This window comes from Pithys albifrons, chromosome 1 (assembly GCF_047495875.1).
Source record: "Pithys albifrons albifrons isolate INPA30051 chromosome 1, PitAlb_v1, whole genome shotgun sequence".
Taxonomy (NCBI): domain Eukaryota; kingdom Metazoa; phylum Chordata; class Aves; order Passeriformes; family Thamnophilidae; genus Pithys; species Pithys albifrons.
Window position 1 is genome coordinate 83,249,130 of NC_092458.1, and position 26,321 is coordinate 83,275,450.

The window sequence follows — 26,321 nt, forward strand, 5'->3', positions numbered from 1 at the left end:
GAGCCCTGAAGTCTCAGTTTTGATGAATGCACTCAATCCATTCATTATGGGAAAACTGAAGCAGGTCTCAGGGTCTCCTGATCATGAAATCAATGCCCTCGGGCATCAGTGTACACAGTGCTTCCTACACCAGCAAGCCCAGTTGCTTATTCAGCAAAAAGCTCTTGTTCTTTTGGCCTGATCACATAAGCACCATCTCTCCCAAACAATGTTTGCATTTAGAGAGATAATATTGTTCCTGGCTCCCCTTCCTTCCTCTAGAGAGACCAACTTCATGGTATTCTGTAGGACCTTCACTATAAATTGTTTCAGTTGGTCTCCTATTCCCCACTGGCAAGTTATAAGCTAGTTTTTATGTTTATTTCCTCTACTTTATGCTTTTCTTTCTGTGACATTGCATCTGTGCTGTATTGGCTGATGTATGAAAGGAGAAGGGCTGTTACATTTGTACATCAAATCCTATATCCATAGTTTACCCTACACAGTCAAAATGTATTTGTAGGTTTTACATTTGATAAAGGTCATCTTCTGAAATGCAGAGGTTCAGAAGAATCTTCCTGAGTCTGAAGACAGATTAGCTGCAATGATCTTTGCTATGGTTCATTTCTTCTGTAGAAGAAAGAGTCTCCACATGTTCTGGACAGGTTCACCATTGCTTAACAAGAACTGTGAATCATGTAGGTGCAGCATGGGAAATTTTGAGCAGGGGTCGGGGGAGGATAATTTTCAGGGAAGAGGATTTTAGAAAATGAAATAATAGTGTGACAAAAAGACCTGAATGCTTCCTTGTCAGTCTACCACCAACTTGAGGAAGGAAAATTGCAGAAAAAAAATTTTTTCTTTGGCAAGTTCAGATGGAAGACTGAAATCCAAGCATGTCATTTGCCTACTAGAGGCAGGTAGACAAGAAATATGATGCTTTCAGGCAGAGGGCAAAACTGATCTAAATGTGACAGATCTGTCATACTGAGCTCAACAATCTTGACTCCATTCTCCCCAGTCCCATAAGCCAGGGTTACAACTCAAGTGTCTATGCACCACTGAACCAACCATCAACAGTCACCTCTATCCTATGAAATGGTCCCCACCAGATGCTGTGTGATGGCAGATGCTGTGGTCCTGGAGATCCATACTGAAAGAAGACCTACTCAGTAGCACACCCACTTCTCTTTAAGTTACTACTTCATTCAACATCATGCATTCTCATTGTTCTCACTTATTCTCACTGGCTGGCCTGCTTTGAGGCCTGGAAGGGACAATATTGGATAGGTCTGCCTTCTTGCTGTCAAAAAGTCACAGAGGCAAGGTGGTAGATGCTATCCTACACCAGGCAATACCCCGTAGATCTCTTTGTAAGAGCACCCCACAGCCTTTTACCAGATTTATTTCCATATTGGAGACTAAGCACTTTTGAATCAGTGAATCCTGGCAAACATTTCAAGCACCTGCCTTGCTTCTGGCTGAATGCTGAGCAGTGCTACGGTTGGGCTGTTGCAGTGTCTTTCAGGCTTTGAAATCTTGGATCTGTTGAGATGGTTCTCCTGCAGCTCCATGGGATGCTCCTTTTGTCACCAACCATCTGCCAGTTCCTTTGGCTACGCAGGTATAAAGCATGCATGCCAGCCTGACATAGTGTCAGCTCTGAAAATTCCTCAGTACTGTGTGCAAACAAAATGCTCCATTCCAAGTACAGAGGAAATATTCTGTCATTCTGAGAAGAAAGTCCCCAGTCCCCTTGGGGAAAAAGAAAAAACAATTCTCTTTCCTGTCAAGGTCAAAAGGTGATAAAAGGAGGGGTGAAATGTCATTTATGATAGGATCAAAACATAATTAGTCAACAAGATAAATGGAGGGGGTTTGATAACATCAGAATCTGTGTGTTGAGTGTAGCCATGGTAGCAACAGGTGATCAATTAGTAATTGTGTTGGCAAGATGGACTTGACCCTGGTGGTCCTTTCAGAGTCCCGTGAACTAATACTAAAGCATTATTTTTGAGCTCTTCCTTCCATTAAATGGATCACAGAACCATTTATTGGCAACTCAAGAAAAAGTAGGTGAAAGCCACCATTGAAAGAAACACTTTGCCTCTATTACTTGTAATGAGTGGTCCATATTCCAGTAAAATTATCAGTGTTTTACTTTCATTATCCTGATGCAGAGCTATTAGACTGTATAACTGCTTCTGGACTAGCCATGGTGACAGAGATGACACACAAAATCATTACTCTGTATGCCTGGAATCATACACAATGTTTGCATAGCAACTGTGTCCAAGGGTCAAGTAGTTCCTGTTTTGCAGACAAGTTCATTTAACTGCAGGGAATTCTACAGGTACAATATTAAACAATGGCCACTGCTTTTTCACATGCTTGGTGGGTATGCAAGAAAATTGGCATAAAGAGTTCTCAAGGTGGGAGTTCTCTTGGCATGGTAAAACAGCTGGAGACAGTGGCCAATTATGAGAATTTTGGCTTTTGTGTGAGTACATGGAAGAGCCAGGGACAGAAACCTGGTAATCCACTTGTGTGACTTCATCTTATGAACTCCGAACTATAGAATAGCACAGAGGCTGGAAGGGATCTTGGAGATCATCTAGTCCAACACACACTGCTCACAGAAGGATCAGCTACAAGAATCCTGGGTTGTGTCCACTCAGAATTTCCAAGAATGGAGACTCTGTAGCCTGTCTGTCAACCTGTCCCAATGTCCAACCACCCTCCCCCAGTCCAGAGACTTTACAGAATTCATGTGTTTCCATTTCTCTGTCATTGATTCTTTTATACAGAAGATGTGTGTGTGTAGAATAGTAAATTTTAGTCAGTAGACCAAAAAGATCTATTTGCAAGGCAAAGGCATCCTTAGCCAGGGACGCATTCATAAATAATTGAGCTTTCTTCGATGTAGCAAGGCGACCCCTGGCCTCAGTATTATTTGTCTTATTTAATGAAGGATGTTCTAGGGGTACATTCAGGATCAAGAAGAGTTTTGTTAATGCTGAAGGACGGTACTGGCATTGTAGCCAATTAATGTGCCTGTTCCTACTGATGATAAATGGGTCTGTCGTCTGTTCGTCTGGCATTGTGCCTCCAGCCTTACATAACCATTTGTGAATATACCCAAGGGTTTTGATAGTTAACATTTCAGCTTTTACAGGTCATCAGAATTTTTCAAGAAAGATAGATTTGGTAAAAAAGTAGTCTGCAGCAGAAAACTGGAGGTGAAAAGAAAACAGTATTCCAGGAATGATAGGGTCAGTAAAAATGGACCAAAACTTGTCTGAGGAAGAAGCTTTGGTTCTATTTCAACCAAAGTTCAGGGTTAGGAGAAAAGCAAAATGGGAGAAAAGAAAATGTGTCAAAGGAATGCTAGTGAATCCAGCCTGGCTTAACCTTCATGGGTTAATAGCTCATTTGAAACTGTTGTTTTCAGTGGCTCTGAAATTGCAGGAAGTGGTCTGAAGCCAAGAGGGAATAATGACTCCAGGAGACATAATTTCTGGGGAGGAACTGAGGTCCTGCAGTTCTGCTTTGGAGGAAACACAAGCCACAAAATGAAATTCCTTGCAGTTCAAGGTTAGCATAGAAGCTGATGGCTGGAAGAGAAAAATCTGAGGAGGGAAGCAGAAAATATGAAACAATCTCGCGTGTCTGTGTGTGTGAGATGTTTTGCCACATGGCATTTTGACCTTTAGCCAAGAATCTGAGCTGAAAACCCCTTTTGCAAGGTCCTTGCAAGATGCACTGCAGCACTCCCATTCAGGGTAATTCACATTCATTAATAATTTCATGTTAATTCAAAATGGAAATGTTGGGATCTGGGTTTTGAAATGTTTTAATGGTTACTGTCCTCAGATAGGTAATGCATAGGCAGAAGAGGGAGGGAGGTAGGAAGAGACTCGTCTTAACATTATCATTGACCAGATACTAAGACAATGATGGCCATGCAGAACTTGCACCACTCTTATTGCTATTTTTGATGGGTTTCTATCAATAGACTCACATCTGAGAATTTTGGACAAAGAGAAAAAGCACACCATTACAAATTGATCCCACTGAATCTGCAAAGACACAAAAGTTAGCTCTAGCTTAAATTTATTTAGAGAGTCTCCCTGGAGTCAGTGAGGAGAGGCAGTTTCAGAGGGCAATTCAGAGAAGAAATCTGCCTGCAAGGCCAGCATTAACCTTTATGACTGTTCTTGCTTTGCCAAGAGTCAATGGGATCAATTCATAGATGAGAGGAGAAGACTTACACTGGCTAAGAAGCAGTTCCAGTATCAATAAAACTACCACAGTGTGTTCTCTGTATCACAAAACTGCCATATGTCTCCACTTATGGGGATTGGGCATGGGGACTGTGGAGGGAATTGCTTTCTTGGGCAGGTTAATGAAACAAAAAGCAAGCCGCTCTGCAGCCCTAAATCTCCCTAAAGCTCACAATCTCAGTTCTCCTTTGCTGTGCTCTTTGCTATGCTTCATTATGGAGTCACCTCAGCTAAATATAGAGAAATTAATTTAAAAAGAAAACACAACTTTGGCTCCTTTAGTTGAATTTTCAGGGAAGTAAGGTTCTTTTTGGTTTAAACTTACTAGATTTTTCTAATTTTGCCTATATTTTACTACAAAGTGCAGATGCCCTTGAGTAGACTCCCAAACTTGATGCCCAGCTCTAGAATGTTTAATAACTCGAGATAAATTAAGTTATTTAGAATTGTGGGTTTTAAATACTAGACCATTTTTCTTCTTTTTATTTTTCATCCAAATGCAGAACTCCTATTTCCAATTTAGTAACAAAATTTGATGGTCGTGCTTTTATTTTTAATAATAATCTTACAGTACTCTAGGAACTGCAACTTCAAGAAGAAAACAAATGTATGATCACAGTATAAAAAAGACTTATTTAATACCTTAGAGGCTTGGGGGCTTTGTTTGGTTTTTTATCATCAAGAGGTGTCCAATAACAATTTTCTTTATTTTAATTATGTCTGGAATATACTGCTCATTGTAAACAAAACTTGTAGTTATTTAACATGCAGACTTTAGCTTGGGGATTTGAATCAGTCTAGTGGGCTAGGATACATGTTCTATATTTCCATTCATTTGCTCATAGAAGTTTGTCAGGGCTCCCCAGATATCTTTGAATAATCTCAACTTTTCTTTGTGTTGTGATTTTTCTTTTCCTTATTGAAATAATGTTATAATTACATTTATGGAGCTCTTGGTTGAGAAAACATACACTTTTTCTGATGGTTGTTTCACAACTGTAAACTAACATAGTACCACTTACATCAGCAAAGCTACTATTTACTCCAGCTGAACATCTCCTCCTTCAGTTCTAATATTAACTCAGTTAAAAATAGGAGGTTTATATTCAAACCTCTTTTTCCTGAAGTGACAGTAAGTGGGCCCAGCTTGTAACATGATCAACATTTACAGCATTATCTCTACTGGAAACCATTTATGACAGTCCCTAACAATCAAAACATAATGGATTTTTGGGATTCCCATTGCTTTAATTTTTACCAAAAAGGTAATATTAATTAAAGAATAAAGAATGTGAGCCCTGATACAGCATGCATGCCTGTCGTAAATAGCATACAATACAAAAAAGATTGGTGTCTTGTTATGCAACCCATTCCCTGAAGCAGTATTTGTGGAAAGGGATGGTGTACAGGCATTATACATGGGGAGGAGCAAGAGTGAGGTGGAGAATCACAAAGTCCTGTTGTCAATGCATAACTTGTGATTTAGAGCACAAGTTAGTTTTATAATAAACTTACAGATGTTTTAGATGCCCAGAGCCATTTTAGATGCCCAAACTTATTTAAGAGACTGGCAGAGAAGTTGCAGGATTTGCAGGAAATTCATGTCTTTCTGGACAGCAGATGAAGGACAATCAGAATAACTAGGACATCTCTAGAGGCACTGGGCAGTTTTATGTGGACAGCTGAGCCGGGCTGCATCTTACATCTGCAGTCAACAGTTTTCAAGCTATTTTTTGATAACGTTGAAGGGCATGCTAATTGTGACCTATCAGAAACTGTTGGCCTTTAGCAAGATCATACTGGATTATTTTTACTGTTGTGCCACATATTATACCAGTGAGTGGTATCACTACACTGAGTGACATTACCCAGTGTGTCTCATGGTAAACTTGCATATGAATTGAAGTGCTTCTAAAATTGAGAGTTGTCTTCAAGTCTTCATTAGAGCTGCTAAAAAAGAAAAGTTTGGGTCATTACTAAGTTAAAGTGTCTGAATAATATGCACTCTCGGACTGAGATGGTAATTTTGTTGATGTATGTTGAGACAATTGGACTTATCATCCAGGTGTCAGGCACAGGAGTATCTCTCCTAAATGTCTTCAAAAAGACCAATACAAGTCTGTAACAGCTACAATATTTTAGTGTTATCTTTAAAAAAAGTAAGTATGGTTTATTACCAGTATTAAAGGTGAAATGTGGGGGGAGGAAGGAAAATAATATCAGATTTAGACGTTTATTTCATGAAAAATACATTTTCTCTTTCTGCAGGTTTATATATGTGTGCATACTAACTTAGGTCCACTTTCATTCCATTCAGATTAAAGCTCCTCACATTCAGTGTACTCCTTGTCGAGCATTTGAGACCACATCTAGTGCATGAAGACACCAATGGATGGTGGCATGTCCTGTATATCTTGCGTAGAAACAAGCTTGGAACATGCGATAACTCTCTTCTTGGGGAAATCAAAGCATGGGAAAGCAGCTTGGGCATGGCTGTCCTTTAGTTATGAAGGTAGATATCTACTTGTCCATGTTAACACAGATATAAAGACAGGTACCAGTTACTGTCTGATGTGACAGTAGCCTGGCTTCTGATGAGGTGCTATGGCAGATAGAGGAAATATGGGTCTTGGAACTTATGAGCAATACTGTGTCTACATTCCTGACAGCTGCCATGCAAACAACCGTTACAAATCCATGCCAGTCTTGTCTGACGCTCAACACCTGGCTCCTTTTCTGTAGTGAGAATGGCTGGACCTGCAGTGGCGCACTGATTTGTATGGATGGTGAACACAAAAAGGGGATTGAGAAGAGACCACACGAGTTATTCTAATACATGACTTGAGTGCTTTCTATTGTTAGACAGATGAGGATCTGAAATATGTAAGTACACTATCATTGTTTTTTAGATTTATTTGTAAAGATAAGAGAAAGAAGTCAAACATTTAATCTACCATGGATGTGGTATTTAGACATTTATAATTCTCTTTTGATGTGTATTAATATTTAAGTGGAGTGAATATATCAAGCTTTTCCTTGTAATATTTTAAGAACCTTTTTTTTCTCCATCATTGTTTTTCTTTAAAGAAATGAAAAGAGCAAAACCCATGAAATTATATTTGCAGGGTCATTTTAAATTTATCATCTAATAAATAATGATCACTTGGAAAATCCATATTTTTTTCCGTATTGTTAACAAGAGGTTTAACCAAAGTGATTGAATCAAGATGAGAAATTATCCCAGGCTCCTGAAGTTTGAATAAATGATATTGTCAATGTTAATGTACTGATCTGGAAGTTCATTTGAAGTATAAGAAATAACCTAAATATAATTTCATGGCAGCTCTTATACTACCTATCATAATTTATTCCTTACTACAGAACCTCCATTCCCTGTGTTTTACCAGCATTTCCAATTCGCCAAATACCTACCAACACTCAGCTTTTTACTCTTTCATACTCACAGTACAAGTAAAGATAAGTCCTTTTTTCACAACAAATAAACCATATGCTGACTTCGACTTAAACTTTACCTTGACTGCCACCAATACTTTTGCTGAATGAGCGTAACCACCACTGATTTTAAAATATCATGTGGATCTCCTACTTCTGACTCATGTAATGATGCTTCGCAAGATCTTTTAGAACTGTATTATCCCCCATGAAACAGTATTTTTTTAGCAATTAAGAAATAGAACTTGTCAGCTGCAGAATGCTGTACCTCACTTTTAAAAATGAGTGTCCAACCCAAAGTATTTCAAAGAGAACAAAACAAAACCAATGGAAATTTGAAATGTTCTTATAGTGCTACATACACTGAAACTTTAACTAGCCATAGATAAATATCTAGAAACACAATTGAGTTTATTTCTACAACTTGAAGCTTGGAACACTGTACTTCAAAGTACAGAGACAAATAAACAAGATCTGTAGTGACTTGACTTGTAAGGACAAGGTTTAGAGTCCTATAACATTTCTGCTTTTGAAATCCACCACAGGAGAATGTCTTTACTCAGACAGAGTTCAAACTACAGCTTTATGTTTCAAGAATGTTCTGATTCTCCATTGGTTTTAAACAATAAGTATATGCTTGCTTTCTTCCCCTGGTCCAGGCTATAAAATATGTTTCACATTATTGTGTTTATATAGTAATGAGACTAGCCTGAATTCTTGCTGCTTTGGGCAAGTTCTTAAAAATACACATTGTACCAGTGACAGGCAGATTGTTCTTGATATGTCTTTATTAAAATAAATGCATTTTAAAAGGAATATTTAGATTTCTAACTGTAGCTGACTTATTTGGTAGAGATTGGTATAACAATAGTGTCATTACATGAAGGCTTTTTTATTTTTTGAGATTCCCAGAAGTATTGAAATAAAAGAAACTATAGTCTAGGCATCTTTACTGTGTAAGAGGGAGAAAACAAGGTTTTTCAGAACAAATGAAAAGTGTGGTGAGGCAATAGAAGAGCACTAAATTTTCCTTTCAGAAAAGAAAATAAATTAAAAGATTCTGAGTGAAAAAGTGAAATCATTGGACATTTTCTCAGATGTGCAGATATGCAAAGGATGCTGATGCTGACTATCTTCATATCCCCACACAGGAGCTTTTGTATCATAATTTTTTTCAGCAGCTATCAAAAAGCTTATTCCTGGAAGAAAAAACCTTCATAAATATCAGGACTTTCTTGAAAAGAAGAATAAAAACTCAATTGCCACAAACTGTACTTTTTAAGACACCTATCAACCTAACCTAGACTTTTTGACAGCTATGGAAACAAGCCAAGATTATATTAAAAAGTGGTATTGTGCTGGGAGTAACCATTCCCTGTCAGATGTATTGCACATTCCCTGCTGTGTGCATGGATATTTATGGATATGTCTATACAACATATCAAGTCAAGGAAGAAAAAAAAACTTACAGGAAGGTGTACTAATATCTGTTTGTCCATGGCTAAAGGATACAGCATTAATGCATTGTCCTGGCAAATAAAAGTGAAGGACATAAATGAAGGGTTATTTTAATAGTGATTCAGTAGTTCAAGGACATTTATCAGTACAACATATCTGCTGGAAAAGTTGGATGGGGAATTCATTCATCTTAGTTCCCTGTGGTTACTATCTGCTAGTAAATCACATCCACTGCCGCCTGTATGAGGAACATTGACAACTGGGGAGAAGTTCAGTTATTTAACCAAGGATCTCTCCACATGTCATCAGGATGGCGATTTACATTTGAAATTGGAATTGTTTTATAACCTTGCAGAAATGTACAAGAGTAATAAATGGATCTTATCAGTACGTCTGGCCACTTTTGAGTTCCTGCAGAAACGTTGCCACTTAAGGATCTCCTCTGAGGTACTCAAATATCAGTGTGATTAGCCTGGCAGACAGACCTCTGCATTGGGGAAGCAAGGTCAGTGCTCCTGGAACAATAGGAGACATACAGATTCAATAATAATACCTTATTATTCTATCAAATGATGTCTTCAGAACACTTTAAAATCATTATGTGAAGGACAAAGGATGCTATATATACAGAGGGGTAAAGTCTGACATTTCTACAGTGCGTTTAATTAAAGAATTCCATGCAAGTCTGGCCTTTGGAAGAAAAATAATCTTTGGCTGCACACTGGTCATGTTGAGTTTCCATAATAAACACACAGGGAACCACTGTAAGGCATCTACAGAATCAAGGCTATTGTTTTGCTGGTGCCATGTTCTCAAAGACCCTGAGATTCAAAGATCTGTTACTACAAGTAGGGGGTTGATGGAGGCAAGAAACAGCTGGTGTCTTTCAAGCTGTTGGAGCTCTTGACATAGCTGAATTTTGGTAAGCAGATAAAATATCTTTATGTGGGAATATCATCCCTGAGCAAGTTCATGGGAAGTGTTGTGGTTCCTCTTATTAAGGGGTGGTCAAATGAGCTCTAATTAGCATGTTTTTTATTGGTTTCTGCTAAGAAATTGACATTTTTTCTGACACTTATGGCAATGCTTCAAGGTACTCAAACTAAAAATTAACACACTACAAAATAAGGCCATTTATTTCTTCATATCAGGGTTCATCCCTCATCATCCTAGCTAGGTTTCACTAATGAAGATTTGGGAAGGGGTCTCCCCACGTGGGTGTGCCCTTCAAGCCTGCACAGTGGATTTTTTAGGAGAGGCACAGCGTGCCCAGAACTGGCCCCACCCTTAAACTCCTGAGGTTCATCTGCCACGGCTGAGCGAGCTTGGACAGTGATAGTGAAGTCCTCATGACTAGAACTTACAGCAGCCGGTATTCCCAGGTCTCCCATCCAAGTACTAACCAGGCCTAACCCTGCTTAGCTTCTGAGACCTGATGGGATCAGATGCCTTATTGCTATGGAAAAGGTACACAGGAGATGATCAGAAATGACCACTGGACCATGTTCGTAGTTCACACATTGTATTCCACATGGTTTGTTCTCTCTGAGATCACATTTCGGTTTTGGATCCAGCTCTGCCATTGAAAATTAAGGGCATTGGTGCAGCCTAGGGTGAAGAACACAGGGTTGAGATGGTTAATCTTACTCTAGATTTGCAAGGGTTTGATAAATTGTATCAGTCTGTCCTGCCCATTTATACAATGATTAATGAGATTGCCCAACACTTATAAAGAACATTGAGGTACATAGAAAAATAACTCTTAGCAGTTGTATGGTTTGATTATATTTTTTTCTATAATGATACACTCTTTCCAAAAAATGGGCCCAGAATGACAATAGGTGATCTACTCAGACCGTTGCAGCCTCCAGTACATAAATTAATTTCCAGCACCCTGTCTTGAGTTGAAAATATGAAAGTATGTTATTAAATGCCAACAAATTTTTTGAAAATTTCACACATGAGGGTAATGAGGTGTTTGAACCAGAGGCTGACCAGGAAAGTGGGTAATTGCTACCCTTAGTGACTTTCAATAGTGGGGCAAGTTCTTTAACCACCTAATCTACCTGGATCTGCTTTTGAGACAGAGGTTTGAGTACAGATCTCCAGAGATGCTAGTCAAACCTGAATTACTCTGGGATTCTATGAAGGGAGGCCATCAAAGATGAAAGTTCAGAGAAAAATCTGGAAAGATTGTCTTAGTCATTATCCAAAGGTATCAGTATCACTATAACTACAGATGTCTTAGTGAGGCAGCGAGTTTTGTGTTTATCTGCTTTTAAGAGGGAAGAACAAGGCCACGTCCTCTGACAGCTTTTGGAAACAGAGTGGGGAGAGGTGAACTAAATTTGCTGACACATATTTAGACCCAGCTAAACTTTAGCTGAAATTCCCTTTCTCCAAGTCATCACTTTTATAGTGGGGACTTAGTGCCTTTTCTGCACTAGATATCCCCATGTAAAGTAGTGGGATAAGAGTCCTGGCTGGAGGCCTTCTCATCCTTGCAAGTTCCCTTCATACGTAATGTCATTGCAGTCACTCTGCATGAACAGTGAAGTGAAATGTTATCAGCCACTTCAGAATATCCCTACTAAGAAGGAGATTAATCCTTCTGGGACCTTGACTCAGGTTGCTCGTAACAGCAGTATGATGGACAGCAAAGACAAATCCAAACTGCCTGAAGGGTCAAGATACAGGCCAAATGGCTTCTTCCATTCTTAAGTGTTCCTCCTAAAAGGTGCTGTGGTTTTCTTTGACATGAAGTGAGACTGCCAGCCAACAGACAGGTCATACAGACAACACTTACACACTCTCTGGGATTCTCCTATCATCTGCTCCCCACTTTCTCATCTCTGCTCAATTCAATCCCTTTATCCTTGCTTGCTTTTCCCACTTGTCATGTGAGTGGAGGAAGCACATCTTGCTGCTTGTCTTCTTGTTTCTGCACTACAAGAAGGCAGGATTGCAGGCAGGATATCACCAGTGTGCATATCAAGATGGAGTTTTGTGAAGAAAGCTCCCTAATACCCATTATAACTATCCTGTTCTTGCAGGTAACTCTGCATTGAGCCAGAATAGCAATTTCAAGCTCTTTAACCCTCACAACAGTAGGATTCCTAGTCTGTGTATTCTTCTCAGGTTTTGCTGAAGTTCAATCTAGGTAGTCAAACTGGTCTCCTTTTGGCCACTGCTCTGTCACACACTGTGTTGTTCTTCCTGTATCTAGATCCGTGCCATTTTTGGTCACTCTGGCTGCTACGGCTGTGTGAGATGATCATTGAAAGCTTTTCTCCTACTTCTCTTGATACACACCATAAGTCCCGGTTCACCATATTTTAGTAAAACATCGACAAACATGGGGTGAAGGCTGTTTGATCATATTTACCCTATTACTAATAAGTTTTCAAAATAGATGCAAGTCACTACAAACTCTAAAAACATCAGGCAATTCATTTACCTTTTCAATAAGTCAAACTCAAAATAAGCAGATATTTATCCCTTGTACATTTGATGTTCCCTTTCTGTTAAATAGTTATCATATTTCAAGCAGTTTCCAATGTTTTAATAGAAATTTTTTACTTAAATGCTGAGTACTTTTCAAAAATCAGGCTTAGAACATGTATAAACATCTGTAGCAATATTTCCTACTGACTTTGCCATTTATTTCCATTTCACTGTAGAGTGAAACCTTAAGCTATATTACGTTTGTTGGTGTTCCTGTAATCAGTTGTACTGCACTAATGGTTTAATTGTCTGTGACCTCTTATATTTCATTCTCCATCCTTGCAAGTGTTGAAGGCCATGTGAGCAGAGCTTTGAGCAACCTGTTCTCATGAACTGTATCCCTGCCCATGGCAATGAGATTGGGACTAGGGGACTTTAAGGTAGGGGACTTTAAGGTCCCTTTCCAACCCAAACCATTCTATGATTGTATGATTTATCATTCTCAGTTAACCTCACACACTTCATATCTGGCTTCATACCTGCTGTTTCAAACCATTGGTCTGGGAGTTCATGAAGATCCAGCTGACGTATAGATTGCAAGCTTTGTAACAATAGGTGGAAGTATGTGTAGGTCTAAGGGATTGCTAAGCATTTTTAGAAGAAGAATTATTATGCACAAGGAAACAAATTTCTTGCCAGCCAGTGCAACATTATCTCTGATGATGGAATTTTCTATCAATAGTCATATGAGGTTGAAGAAGGATTCATTTTAAATTCAAACATTACATTTGTGAAATAATAATAACTCCCTGAATGTGTCTTTTAACGCAGGAGATTGAACAGTGATATTGAAAAGGTGTCTTTTTTCAGGATCTGGTAGTGATATATTGCACACTATTTGCTGTGATATTGATGTACAGGGAGCCAGACTGACGGATGGGTTCAGCACCACATAAAGCCCACGTTTCTTCTGCAATGTAGAGAGTTGTATAACAGAGCATGGAAAGGTATTTTGCTGGGAGGTTCTTAAGCTCTGAGATTCATGTTCCCTCCTCTCTCTGGTCATGAGTGGACATGTGAGTGAATGTGAAGTGTTCAGAAGGTCTTTAAAAACACAAATCGAGAATAGAGAAAGCCTTAAAATTTCATCAGGTTTAAGCATCAGCAAGGGTGGTTAACTAGGCATCATCAGTCTCAGTTTTCTTCAAGAGGCTCAAGGAGGTAGTGTCTTAGTTTGAGGGAAACCAAAATGCTTACCAAAACCAGAGGTGAGGGTTCCTGCTCAGTAACCACGTCACCCTTTATTAATATATAAAAAAGAAACTTTAATTAGAAAATGGATATAAGAAGGATAACTGTTCTTAACTGAGATATATGTATATATATATTAAAAAAGTAGATATAGACATAACTGTAAACAGACCAGAGCAAATTAGTCCCCCAGCACCAAAAAGAACAACCCCCCAAAACTGTAGGTTCCTCCTGGTGAAGTTATATTTATGGACAGTGTCAGTGTCACACCTTGGCTGGCTGGGAGGTGAATTCTCATCGCTTTCCCAACAAGGTGGAGACAAGGAGGGGTGTAGGACTTATGGAGCACATGATGGAGCCTTTTTTGGGGGGAAGAGCAGATTCTCTCCTTGTCCTTTTTTCAAAAAGAAGGAAAAGCTGGAGTTGAGGAGTGGTGATAATTCCTAGAAATATCCTTGCAGTTGAAGTCGGTCCCCAGGAAGAAAAGGTCTGCAGTGCGTCCTGAAGCACACTCCCTCTCTCTTCCTCTCTTTTTCTTTTCTCTCCCTCTCTCTCCTCTTTGAAGCTCAGGGTGCCCAGAGATGGAGGAGGGAAGGCCAGGAGCACAGCCAGAAGGAGCTCTTACCAGCTTAGCAAACAGTGGCCCTTTTTTCCAGCTGCTGCCTCCCAAAAAAGTCAAGCCAGCACACAGGAAAAGCCTCTCCTCCTCCCAGGTTCTGGGGTTCTGCTTCTCATCTCCACCCCACCGTTCAGTTGGAATCTGGAGTCATCAGCCACTCCTTTGTTCTTAGTCCTGGCACTTCAATGCCCAAAATTTTTGTGTTGGTTGGGTGAGAAAAATTCTCCGGACTCCTCCCAACACCACCTTCCTTTGTTTGAATCTTTAACAGGTAGAAATTTTCACAGGAAAAAATCTGGCTTGAGTCAAAATTCATGATAAGATATTAAAAAAAATATTTGCTTTCATGGAGAAAACTAGAACATAATTTTTTTTCTGTCACTCATGTAATCAACTTGTTCATGCCAAGATGGAATTGAATATGTGTTCACCAGTGTGTTCACAGTGACCCTGACAATGTCTGATGATTTTCATACTTTGTTGTAAAATAAGTAGACTATTCTTTCATAGTTTGAGCAGGCAAAGTCTAGGCGAGACCAAGGTTGTTTCATCTTGAAGTCTAGGGCTCCTGTGTCCACCACAGGTGTGGTGCTTCCATTGTGCTACTGTAAATGAAGTCATGCAGCTCTTCCCAGTGGGAATAATTGGCTGCTAACATAAGTATGCCTTATGCCACTGCTGCTCTTCTTCCCCTGTTGTAAGGGAAATAAGTTGCAGAAAATTGTGACACTTTTAAATGAGACTAATTGAAAACTGAGTGAGGTGAAAGTATAGCCATACAGTTAACTGCCCTTAAAACTGACCAAGGGATGTAGGTAAAGAAATGTGTTCTCATATCTTAAAACCCCGAGACAAGGGTTCTGTACAATGCAGGAAGGGAATGATGGTAAGACAGCCCAGTCATCTCATCAGGGACCTTCAGTGTCCCATCCATTTTATAACAATTTAAAACCACAGCAGTCTAATTAATTTAGAGGAAAAAATGCTGGGTCTTTCAGCATTCAGGATGAATATTTGGGTTACATTGAAACACCATGGTCCCCAGAGGTCTCCTAGCAGACCCCCCAGAGACTAAGATGCTTTTAGCAAGACAACATATGTTTTGCCATGGAAATACATACAGCCATGTGCCTGTTCTGCTGTTGTTAAGGAGAGCACTACATAATTATGTGTGAAGGACTAAGTGGCATTGCTTGGTTACAAACCATCCCAAATGTGAATGTGGGTTAGTATTTAATTGCAACAAACCACTTCTTGGCCAGGCCTATCAGCAGATTTGGTTTTATTTCATCAAGCTTCATACGCTAGTGCTGTAGACAGCCAGGGAAGAAAGTGAAAGGTACTAGATCCCCAGAACTGTTGGCCACCAAAAAATGATGAAGGCAGACCTGAGAGAGATGAATTTATTAAAAAAAAACCCCAAACACAAACTTGAGCAGGAGGGTCAGCACAGAAAAGACAGTTAAGAGAGAAAGAAGTGAGTAAACAAAAGAGAAGGAAACAGCAAGGAGAGCAAGACCAGTACTAAAATGAGAGATAGTGAGGAGAGGGTAGGACATTTGGGAGCCTGGTTGTGGGGCCTTAAGGAAAAGAGCAATTATATCTCTTCCAACATTTAGAAGCTGCTTTTCAATAAATAAATACAGTAAATAAATATTTATGACATTTGTCTTAAAAGTTCAGTAGATCATCTGTGAACATAAGCTCATAACAAATCTCTCTGTGATTCCTTAAAAAGTTGGTTTAGTTTAATTTTTCCTTTGTTATGAAACATCTGTGCTAGAACCTAACATTAAAGGATTTTGAATCATTGTATTCACTATGTTAGGGCACAAAGTATATATCTGCAAGAGTGCTCCACTTTTCCTTCATCTGCAAAACCCTTGGTTACAAAACAAGCACCAATAATTTTGCTGGATGCATTGCAGAGAAGGAATTTAGCTTTAAAAAGACAAGGAAACTTACAGCTCTGGGAAGAATGCCAATCTTTAGTATTAATAATAATTCCATTGTTTTTAATTCACTTATAATTACATAAGTTGATTTTTCTTTATTGCTAATTAACAAATACTTAATTGCTTTAGCAATTCATTAATGTTCGTGATGACAAAATATTCAAAAGAGGATGCAGTGTAGAGAATGGTTTTAAGGGATTTTGAAGGGGTTTTTTCACATTGTGGTTACTTAATGCCAACCAGCATTTATGATCTAGAAAAATCCCTTGTTTTCAGAGAAGCTATGTCTTGAAAAATAACTAAATGTTATTTATTGCATCTATCCCAACTGTAGTAAGTCACAAGCAATATATTAAATTTAAAAGTCTGTATAAAAAAATGCCCACAAGTCCAAGTGACCCAGACAATTATATCAGTAACCTAATCTAATGGTTACATAATTTCAAAGATTTTTGAGGTCACAGAAACCATTAGCTCTTTCACCTTGACCTCCCATTTAACGGAGGTGATGGAATTTCATTCACTCCAAATTGGAGCCTGACAACTTCTTTGGACAATTCTTATCTTCCAAAGATGCACTGAGCACATTAAGAGACTGAGATCCCACCATACCTATCACAACTGTGCTTAAGTGGTTAAGTGCATTCACTGTTAAGCATCCATACCTTTTTTCTGGTGTGAATTTTTTTAGTTTTGGTTTAGCTTTTTTGATCCTTCATTTATGCCTTTTAATGCTAAATAGAGCATGCTTCAGAGTCTGTCTCCTTCTCTTGGGTTTATTTGCATAGCCAAAGTGTTTCTCTTCATGTCTTTCCCAGTACTTTTGTTTTTCTGTGCATTCCATTTACCAGGGGAAGTTAGCTGATGAGTTCCTCTATTGATTTCAGTCTGCTTCTTATTTCTAGCACAATGTCTGGCAAACTCTGAGGACTTAAATTTTTTAAACATTTTTCTTTATTCTAACATGGAAAAATAATTTCAGTTTCTCTCTTCAGTTACTAACAGCTGCAATTTAATTTTGAATTCCTGGACAATATTTTTATAAACTTAAAAGGAGACCATCATGGCACAGTCACAAACAAAAGCCTGTCAGTTAAAAAAACCTAAATTTATTGGTCACCTGCTTTGGTCCTACAACTGCTGATAATAAGCAGATGGGAAGGTGCTTACTTTAGCCAACTTTCACCTTCAGCCCAAGTGTTTCCCATTATTGTGTAGCTACTGATACTATGTGAAAAGAATTCTTTTCTGGTATTTCTGGGTTAGAACCACAAGAGCCATGATTTAATAGACGTACTTATAGCACATTATACATTACAGGCCTCTTTTCAAAGATTTCAAAGCCACATCTTGACAGTTTCATTTTTTTAAGAGATGTCTTTAATAACCATTTCTTGCTGACTTAAGAAATGAGGGAGGAAAGTGTAACTTCAAAGTGTTGGCAAAATAATATGAATTATACAAATGTAGTTGTAAAGTTGTTTCCAGTTACAGTAGTAGTAACTCGAGACTGATAGCTGGTTTCCTCTTTCACAAGTGTTTCCAATTTAAAACACTATCTTTTGGAGTTGTTCCATTACTACTCTAGAACAAACCAGTTCATTCAACTGTATTTTCTAAAAATATTGGTAGCAAAATAAGAAACACTTAAAAGAATACTAATGAGTGTCCTAAGTAAATGAGATACTTCCAGATGTTTCATCTATAGCTCTGAAAGACATAACTAACACAAACAGAATTAAAGAGATTTATGAAAATTTAAATCTGAACATCAAGACCCATATATCTTCCAATATAGGATAGAAAAATCTATCAGTAACTTTTACATATATGCTGTTATAGGCAGAGATGATGTTTTTGCCTGCTATGCATTATGGCAAAGTGAAAGAAAGTAATGAAAGATATTAATATTTAAGTAGTTAATCATACATTTTTAATGGTATTTTAAGTGGCATTAATTAAGACCCTTACATATCTTTTCCCATCACTTCTCTATGTTGCTGATCAAACTAATCATGTAACCTTACTGTACCATTGACCTTTGACCAGATGCGTAATTATTAGTAATTATTATTCCCACTGTTGGCACTGGGACCACTAAACTTTCCCCTTCAGCACTGCTTTCAGAGTTGCAAAATTGTGAACTAATGCAGGTCAACCTATGGAGCCCTGGAGGTTTTCTATTCAGCTTTTTCTCCTTGAGGTGTTAACGTTTTTTCCACTAGTACATTTTCTTGCTGTTTATCTTTCCTTCTTCTTGTCTTCCAACAGTATGGGTGGATTTATAATACTGTGAAGGAAAGATTTTTAGTGATGAAGACTCTAAGGATCAGGCAGAGATTATCTGCTGCGGTTGTGGAGTTTCCATCATTCTGAGAGTAAGTTAAACAAACGTGTCAGGCATGACCTCCCTGCAGTTAAGCCTGCTTCAGGGCAAGGGTTGGACTAGATGACCTCTACAGATCTTTTGTGGCCCTAGGCTTCTGTAAGGGGAATAAAGCAGGTTGGGTTCACCCCTCTTTCCTTTTTATGACCTGGTCTGTCCTGTGCACATGTACCTTAACATTGCTGTAAAAGGCCAGCAAGCATCCTGACCTTGCCTAAAATACAGCACATTCCTGACTGTAGATGTGTGCTGTAGCACATGCACGCACAGTACTGTACACTTGTAGATGTGGTGCTTAGGGACATGGTTTGGTGGTGGACTTGGCAGTTCTGGGTTGATGGTTGCACTCAATGATCTTAGAGGTCTTTTCAAACCCAAATTTTTCTATGATTCTACGACTTCTCCCCCTTAACTCCTGTGAGTACATTGACAAAAAGAGGACCAAACAATGATTTTAAGTGGTCTTCTGAGATCACTTTTCAATATGCTTATTTTTCCTCTTGGTCACCTCTAGTAGAATTCATAAAGAGAAATGGTTTGCTGGCAGTCTAAATAGTAGGATGCAAATACAAACACATCAATCTCTTTTACAGTGTTGTAAAGATTTTAAAAGATGAATTCTTACTAATTTTGAAAGATGTGCATTATCCTATGCCCAGAAAACAATTATATGCTAGTTATGTTGTTAGTGCATTTGGGCTAGCAAATACTCTGTATCCAAACCAGTCCCCTTCCTTTGTCCAACAGCAACACCTGATCCTGTTGCATGACCTGAAAATTTGTGTGCTCCTCACATTCTGTACCCTGATGAGTAACAGAAATAAAATCACCAGGTTCATTGTTGCAAGGTGGCTTTTCCCTTGCTCTCCTCTTTTTCTGCTTCCATCCTCTGTCCTATAAGAAACATTACTTAGGAGACTAAAGGGGTAAAGCTCAGCTCCTCACCCCTAGTCTCTCACGACAGAGGCAGGTGTTGCATTATGCAGGGGGAGTGTGTTCTTCAGTAATAGTATCCTGGGAATTATCTTAGAGAGATTGACCTGTGAATAATAGCCAAGCCTCAGGGTTAGCCTCATAGTAATTATCTGCTAGGCCTTTTCACTAGCCGTATCCTTTCAGGTCAGGAGGCAAACACAAGGACTCACATCCATACTTCACAGCAAATTATTATTCAATTACAGTGACTTTTGAACCCCACCAAATGTAAATGGAATTGTCCTTTCTCTCAGATATTTATTTGTATGAAAAATTCCAGGGAATTTAAAATGCAAGATGCATAAACAGCCCAGACAGTATACAGCATCTGGTGCTGTAATGAAATACTTTAAAAGTTTTCCATCCAAGCAGTTTTGAAGGGATCTGTGTTCACAGAAAAAGGCTGTGTATTTGTAGTAACTTGAGTTATTCAGTGTCAGGGATTTTTGAGCAAGCCATTTCATGAAAAAGAAGTACCCTAGTACATGCATTTTCTTGCACAGAAAGGATATATTAGGAGCATAAGACAGTCATGGTGTAGCAACTCATGAGTTGTATTAGTTTGGCTTATCCCTAGATGTGCTCCGTAGCTGGGGTTCATCCCAGATGGAGGGAGCCAACAGTAGAATTCTTTCCATCAACAATCACAGGAGTTGCATGTTGCCAGCTCACATGAAGGTGTACTCAATATCCAAAGCTTAATGAGAGATAAATTCTACCCTAGGTATGCATGGAGGAATTCATAGTAAGTGTCTCTTGTATATCTCTGACCTACACTCATTTTTTTTTGCTGAAACTTGCTTGGTTATACCCTAATTGCAAAGTCAATTCTCGGACCCAGAGTCCTGATGTGGTGGGGTACCATAGCTCAGTAAGATGTAAAAGTCTGTACAAAGCTCAGGAAAAAGGAATTAGATGTCAGAGTAAGAGCCTCATGGTAGCTCTTTTTTCTGTGCGAGAAAACTTTTTACCATTATGATGCACAAGCAATAGAGAACTATACTTGGTTAACAGCTCTTGGAAAATATAAATTCCTTTATTCTGTCACGGTCATCAGCATGAAAACCTATTGAAATGAATACTTAAATGGATATAATCCACTTCAAATCATAATTTACAGATATCTTCCTTAATCTGACTTATTGCAGGAATGCCTTAGACCATGGAGAGGGAATTAATTAGAAAATGCACTCGACTTCTTGTTAGTTATTGATAGTCTGTGTTTGATTTTGATTTTGCGTGCAGCTTAACCTGCAAGGGGAAAAATCAATAAAATCTGTTTCAGTTTTGTTTATACTCTGCTTTTCCCGCTGGCTGCCCAAGTAGTGGTGGTTACATATCAGGGTCTGTTCTAGGACATGTATGTCTTAAAACAGGAGGTTTTAATTTGACTTTTTTTTTCATAAAAATTTTGTTTTGAGATAGTATGAAAGAAGTTTCTTAATAAAATGTAAGTTTATTTTGGAAAGGAAGATGACAAAAACTCAGCCCGGATTAGGTACATCTGAGCAAATGTAAATATGCACAGCTGAGACAGTCATCACAGACTGTTGTTTTAGTCAGTGGACAGAAACAAGCACATCCAGGGTGAAAGATTTTAATGTCAAAAGGCACACCTAAAATAAAAACACATAATAGGCACCTAAAATTCTCTGCTTTTCTCTGGGGATTAAAAAGGAGCCCAGGGTGAAAAGTTTGGATGGACAGTAGAAATGAATAAAATTATATAATTTTCCTTCCTATCTACATAAGATCTCTATCACTCATGCTGGAATTGCTCCACTGCACAGGAAAGACACCATTCCCTGAGTGAGAAAACAGGACTAGAGATTAGTCTTCTAAAGAGTCAGCTACATGGTGATGATCCCAGTCTTGGTGGTAGCTTGGCTGCCTTGTGTTATTGCCTGCAAAGATGAAAAACTTCAACAAGGAGAAAAGAGAGCATCCTCTTTTATACAGCCTTTGAATTGGTTCTGAGATCACTCAATAGGGAAGAGGTAAGGTCCTGTGTTAGCAGAAACCCTTTCTCAACTGTGCTTGAAGAGCAAGTTTTGAATGTAGATCTATTTCTTTTGTGAAAGTTTAGCTTAATATGGTTTTGCATAAAAGAGTAGGGAACAGTGCAACATACAATTGCCTGTGTATTTGAAGAAAAAAGAGAGAGTTACTGACGGGTTATATATACTCAGACTGAGGAGAGCTGGCCAGCCTATAAACCTGAAGTAGAGATGAACCAAATCATTTCAGTTTTTAAGCCGTGAATGTGGGCAGAGGAGAAGGGACACACTCTCTTTAGTAACATCCTCTGCTCTCTTTCTGGAGAGAACTGTGACTCTGTAAATTTTATGTGTGATCTCAACAGGTAGCAAATTAGAAACAGAAATACATTTTAGTGGACTTTTATACATGACACAGACTTGGTGTAGTGGAAAATCCATGAGAGAAGTTACAGAGAGTAAAGCTTGAAAACGATTGTGCAGAGGAAGTGTAAGAGGGCAACTCTTACTGTAAGCTCATCCTTTCTCTGCCAGATAGAACAATTTTGTACTGTCTGTGTGAGCCTTAATTACTTGCTGATAATATGTTTTGTTCTTATAGTTAATAGCCATACAAAGATATAGTATTTTGGATTAGTTTGTTTGTTTGTTGTATATTGTGGCATGAAATCCATATATTTTAAGAGCTCTCTCCCCCAGAGAAGGAAAAACGGAAACTAGAAAAACATTGATATAAAAGATTTCAGTGGCTTGGTAAAAACTGTTGTTTTAAGCCTATTGCCCTAAAGAAATAAAAATGCAAAGGAACTAAGGAAAACTCCATCCTCCACAAAGGAAAACATGACATATCTGTCCAAGTAAAATGTTTCAGTTGATCCCATTCCTTTTGTGTGTGTGTGTGTTTTCCCTGTTCAATTTTGCAGCTGCTTTGTCAGTAAAAATTCAGCAAGCAAGCTCACTCAAGTCAGTCTAACCTATTGTTGCTCCTTTTTGACTTTTTTGAAATTCAGGTTGTGACCAAAAAGACAAACAAAGACAAATTCTTGCAAAACCTCTTTAGCAGCATAAGTCAATGGCTGTAGTACATGGTACTGATAATGATAGTGTGTTGTATTTTAATCTTGCAGTGAAATATGTTATTACTTTATTTTAGACTTGAGACAAAGTTTATCCTCATGATGATCTTATGCTGGTTAGAGTGACTGCATGAATGAGGTCCTCTGTATGGAAATGTTGTCCTGAAAATATGTAGGGAAAACTAGAAAGTCAAAAGAGAATGAAGACAGCAATGAAAAAAAGCCAGTAGAGCAGCAGTCAATAAGGTGTTGGCTAGGGAATAAAATCTGAATATTAAATTCAAGTAAGTCGTGTAATACTATAACTTCTAACACATGGATAAGGAAAATGCTTGCTGCACCAGTATTGAAGTAGTAATAATATTAATTCCCATAAGGAATTTTGTATTCTACTATAGCATAGATATTTTCTCCTAATAATAGTCATAAGTAAAAAAAAAGCCATCAGATACATATCCTGGCTAGGGTTTTGTGAAGTGAGATGATTTAATCTAATGTCCATTGGAGTGATATGGAATCAAGCTTTTAAATCAACATTTAACATTATGATTTAAAAGGCAATTTAAAAACTTTGTGGTTTTCAAGGGAAAAGACTGTAGAACTGTTTAGAAAACTTTAATTAGATTGTTTCCATGTGTTTCTGTGCCTTAATTAGTAAAAAAATATAAAAATAAATTCTGACTATTTTAATGAGGAATAAGTAAACAAAAGGTTAAAGCTTACAAAGAAGTATGCAATAGCTAAGAAGGGATATAGAAGACATGATATCTCAGAGGTTAAAAAAGGCATCATTGTAGGCTTCAGTGGTTAAAAAAATTGAATTTTTGTAATTCTTTGGCTATGTTATCAGACAAGGCTTATAGTAATCCTCACAGAAGGTAGATGGTCTATAGGTATTTAACGTATTCATGAAAGTTGTTCAGGGTATTGGCAGAATTCAGAGCCTGGAGCAGAGAGTCCACATGAGTGTTGCTGAGCCAGAGCCCCCGTTGATTTACAAATCCAGTGTGCAGAAATATGTGCAAACCAGCACCTGTGCCAGGAAACTGCGCTATGTATATCAACACATGTCAAAACCAAGCCTCTCATTAGTTCCCACCTCAGGCTGTGTTGGATACACAAAGAAATGCATGTCCAGAAGGTGGACATGACTTACAAGAAAACAGGTGAACAACCCCGATGCTGTCATTGCCAAGCCCGGCAGCAACTTTATTCTGCCTGACATGTCTTGTGGCTGGACTCAGACTCCTTTTGCCCTCTGCAGTAGAGCGAAGAGAACTCCTCCATCCCGCCATCCCATTAAAGTCAACCTTGCAGCAAAATAAGAAAAGATTGCCTAATTTGCCAACTAACGGACTGGCATCTGTTTCTGTTTCTCTGCTGGCAAGCTTTTTGCCTTTTGGCCTTTGCTGTGCATAGGAGGGATGGGACTCTGCATTCAGAGGACAGGACCCTGGGCTGAGCATCAGGAGATGGAGGAACTGCTTTTCTTGATCAGGTTCTTCCAATCCCATGACTTGTTTGACACCCCAGCAGTCCATGATTACTCAAAGGCTCTGTGAATTTAATATTTGACCTTATTCTGATGTCTAAATTACTATTTAATTGCTTTATTTGTAAGCCAAGAAGCTGTATACCTCTTCCACATTCTCAATGAGTAGCTTATTAGAGAATATACAAGGTTTTTCAAGCCAGCAGTTTATCTAGATGACTATGCTGAGATCCATAACTGCGATACAAGTAAACGGTCTTTCTTCCATTGATACTGAGTGGTGAAGCTGATGCAAACCAGCTGGGCCTGGTCTTACTGTTTATTTAAAAGTAAACTATCTAAAAATATTGATTTGCACTGTCTGTGCTTCTGCTCTCTGCCTCTGACCCATGGCCTCCTCTTGTGTAAACACGCATTCTTTGGTTGGTGAGAGACATAATGATGGTCTGGTTCCATAAGCTGAAATCAGGTTTGTTTAAAAAGCCTCTCCAAGGACACTTCACTCACTGATGGTCTTTATAAATCTGACACTAATAACAACATTGTGACCTGCGTGGCAATGTGGTAGTACTGACCCAAAAAAGCACATGCTCAGACAATATAAAAAGAATTTTAACACATTAACATTTACACACCGATAGATTTTAAAGTTTAAATTGCAATACAGAAAAACTTCTTCAATGCCATGGACCTGCAGTGAAAGGGGTGGCTCAGTACAGAGGACAAACTAGCACTTATGGCCAATACTGTGTGTTCTGCAGTGGCATTTGTGTGCCAAAGACAAAAGGATGTTGGTTGAATTTTGAGAAACCTGTTTGCCTTCATCTAAAATATGTCAGTACCTGAGTGCCCCAGTGGAGGGACTGCCCCTTTAATGCCTAGGATCCAGTCCTGCCAAGAAACCAAGATAAGGACAGGATAACTGAGTGCTGTATGGGAAGAGCACTAATGTATGTTCTGGGGTACAGATATTTGGGAATATTTAGGAAATATTTCTTTGCTGCAAAGATGAATCTAGCTCTTGGTGAGACAGTGTGCCATGGACTGAGGGTAGAATTGGGGGCTCCTATTGCTGCTGGTGGCAGGAGGGGTGGAGAAAGATCCTTGGTCACAGAAAGGGAACTAGTGTGCTCAGATGAGCCTTTCCTAGCTAATTCTGTCAAAAACTTCCTTTTCATTTTGTTTCTAGTAAAAAAGTGGTACTTGTTTTTATTGGACAAGGCCAGAGGGCAGTTACAGGATGGGTGAGGACTAGACTGTGGTGGGATTATCTCTTGTCATTCAACCTGGTATCTCTGTAGAAGGGATGTAAATCATTTCAGTCCCACTACTTTTACATTTCAAGCTAGGCTGTGAATACATTTCAGTACTTGCAGAAATAAACAGTCCCTTCACATTTTATTAATGAAGGTCTGTATATCAACCTCCTGCTGGTCAACACAGGCTGCATGTCTCTCCTGAATCTGCAGTGTGTTGTCAGAGACACTCCACGCTTTCTTGTTCAAAGGCACATATTGGCTAACATGTTGGGCAGGAGTCACTGCACAAACCCAGGCACTTGAAAGAGATGCATCTTAGGACAGATCAGACCAGTTTCATGTGTTAGAATAGGCTGCTCATCTAAGTGGTGGAATCATCATCCCTGGAAGCGTTCAAAAGGCATGTGAATGTGACACTTGGGGATATGGTTTTGCGGTGAACATGCAGTTGTACTGGACAATCATAGAGATCTTTTCCTACCTTAGCAGTTCTACAATTCTATTTCCCTTCCATGCCATCACCTAATAAGTTGCCTTCTGGAGAAACCCATTTCCTCTCGGTTCTAAGAAAAGTCAAGTGAGACCAGCATATACACAGAAGTCTAACACAAATTGATCAGCAGCCTAATATAAAAAACAATGTGAGCATGTGTTGTATTCATAACTATTTTAGTGTCACATGTTTGAAGTTTAG

The 26,321-nt window shown here is 38.7% G+C and overlaps 1 protein-coding gene across 4 annotated transcripts in view; it reads left to right on the forward strand.

The window, feature by feature from the left end:
- TENM4 (teneurin transmembrane protein 4) overlaps nucleotides 1-26,321 on the forward strand; it is a 614,726-nt gene that overhangs the window by 84,835 nt on the left and 503,570 nt on the right. For all 4 annotated transcript variants that reach the window (XM_071556826.1, XM_071556796.1, XM_071556807.1 and 1 more), the window contains exon 2: nucleotides 7,005-7,145. The gene's annotated coding sequence lies outside the window, so the exon portion shown is untranslated. The remainder of the gene's footprint in view (nucleotides 1-7,004; nucleotides 7,146-26,321) is intronic.